This window comes from Arachis ipaensis, chromosome B04 (assembly GCF_000816755.2).
Source record: "Arachis ipaensis cultivar K30076 chromosome B04, Araip1.1, whole genome shotgun sequence".
Lineage (NCBI taxonomy): Eukaryota > Viridiplantae > Streptophyta > Magnoliopsida > Fabales > Fabaceae > Arachis > Arachis ipaensis.
The window spans coordinates 31068091-31070372 of record NC_029788.2 but is presented as its reverse complement, the minus strand read 5'-3'; the positions used below and the strand labels follow the sequence as shown (position 1 = coordinate 31070372).

Sequence of the window (2282 nt, the reverse complement as noted above, 5' to 3'; positions counted from 1 at the left end):
ACATCATCAAAATAATTGACTCAATCCAAACCAATCCTCAATGGATTAAACTCATTTCAAATATTTAAAGAATCAACTTCAAACATTACGTTTCACAAGCCACACAACAATTCAGCCAAATCAACATCCATAGTCATTCGAGTCAATCAATTGATACATAAGGCAGATACAATCACCAAATACACAATATCTCACATCAATACCCATATGTAATAATTCCAATAATAAACTATAGTTTTTGGAAAGCGCCCCTACCTCGAAATGCAAATCCATAACCCAAATGCCTCACAGGGTCCTTTCCGCCTCAACCCGAACCGACGGCAACCAAAACCTCAGCTCCCAGCCACTTTCACAATAACCATCGCAACACTATTCGCAACATATAATAATCAGGACTCGACCCCACGTTACTAAAATTCACATTCATTAACCAAACACAACGAAATACTAACGCGAGGTTTTCCGAAACATACTTACTGAAATGACAAAGGCAGCTGCGAACACCGAGCACGAAAGGCAAGCATGGATACACGACCCGATACTGAGGACTCAACGGCTGTTTTCGGCGGCGGAGGCAAGGTACGGCGACACCCAGCGGCCCTTCCTCCCTCCACGTGACTCAGATGACCACTGCAGCAACAAGACGTGACTATGGTATTCTTGAAGTTCAAAGGAAACAGAATCCATTAACAAGACCTTACCGGCAGTGTATTTCGGTGACGGTAAATGGCGTTTTCCGGCTGCCAGGCATGGCGGCACGACTGACTTCTCCTCCAAGAAAGGCTGTGACAGAACCAGAAACAGGGGAAAGGCTCACCGAATCAGTAAGGGTTCTAATGGCGGCTTTTTCCGACGGAGGAAGCGTTAGCTTCGCGCAGCACGGCGGTTCCAACGGAGGCGGCGCCGGCGACGCAAGCACGGTCGGGTGCGGTGGCTGGACTCCCAGCTCAGCCCCAGATCTCTCGCATCTGCTCTGCTCCCGAGCTCTCCCTCTCTGCTCTACCATAAATGACGGAGACTGTCTCGGTGGCAAAGGTGATGGCGGCACGGTGAGGACGACGGCGTTAGCACACGGCGGCGCAACGGGTCGTGCTCCTCGCGTCACTGACCCGCGCTTTCCTCCCTCAATGTCGCGCAGTTTCTCTCCTCTGGGATCCCTCGACAACGATGATTCCTTGGCGACGGCGCGGCTAGGAGTGATGGTGTGACGAACAGAGGCGGCGGCACGGCGTGCACGCGGTGGTGATGAAGGCTGGAAGGTGGGGTGAGGCTGGACGGCAACCCAGCAGTTGCGGCTCTGTCTCGCGCTCTCTCTTCCACCCATGACTTCGGTCCATGGCTTCCTCTCCTTCGACGGCGACACGACGGCGCGGCGGCAGTGATGCCCGCCGGCGCCGTCCTTCCTCTTCCTCTCTCCACTTCTCTGATCTCTTGTTTCCCTCCTCCCTTTCTTCGTTTCTTTCTTTCAGGGAGTCAAAGGAAACTTTGTGTGCTGTTGCTTTGGGGGGAAGGGTTTCGGCTGCTGAGGGCTAGGGAGCTAAGTGTGGGCAAAAAGGGAACCGGGTCGGTTAACGGGTTACTGGGTTAGGGTTTCCTTATTTTGAAAATTAGGGTTAGGGGTAATTTGGTAGTTTCGAATAAAATTGGGAATAATATAATAATTGAAACCCAAATTAAATCCAACACTAGAGGTATATAGAAAATACTACTTGCTCATCAATTTCACAAATTATTTTCAATAAAATGTCCAAATCTAAAAATTAGAAATAATATACTTAATTTCTTCATTTTCCAAAATAGCAGTAATAATATTTAAAATATTACTTATCTAATCCAAATCATATAAAATCCTTATTGTTTCATAACTATCAACCTTATACTTTAAATATAGAAAATAATCCAATAATTATAAAATTGGATAATAATCATAGCTTATCTCAAATCCAATAAATCAAAGCTTGCCTTAATTATCTTTAATAAAATAATCTCTGAAATTAAGACTATAAATAACTGTAGGATTTGAGACTTGATCATAATAAGACTTTTCAAAAGTTCTGGGTCTTACATAAGAAACCCTCCAACCCTTGTGATTTATCATTTTCATCACAAAAGATTTTAACAAATTAAAAAAAATAATGCAAATAACAATCAAATAGTGAAACAGAAATATTTTGCTAGTATTAAAATTTTCAAAGAAAAAGAGATTAACACTCACTACCCACCATTTCAGATTAAGAAAAGAAGTTCTAAGTCAAAATCTCAAGAAAAAAATGTCGTGCAAG

General features: G+C 44.1%; 1 protein-coding gene across 3 annotated transcripts in view; it reads right to left on the bottom strand.

The window, feature by feature from the left end:
- LOC107639134 (LOB domain-containing protein 30-like) overlaps positions 1–2282 on the bottom strand; it is a 55762-nt gene that overhangs the window by 4627 nt on the left and 48853 nt on the right. Inside the window, exons 1-3 of one of the 3 annotated variants that reach the window (XR_002360959.1) lie at positions 702–1686; positions 474–630; positions 256–369 (exon numbers count right to left, since the gene is read on the bottom strand). The exons of 1 other annotated variant lie outside the window; for it this stretch is intronic. The gene's annotated coding sequence lies outside the window, so the exon portion shown is untranslated. Of the gene's footprint in view, positions 1–255; positions 370–473; positions 631–701; positions 1687–2282 lie in introns of those variants that run through there. One more of the 3 variants, XR_002360958.1, reaches the window with a different exon arrangement.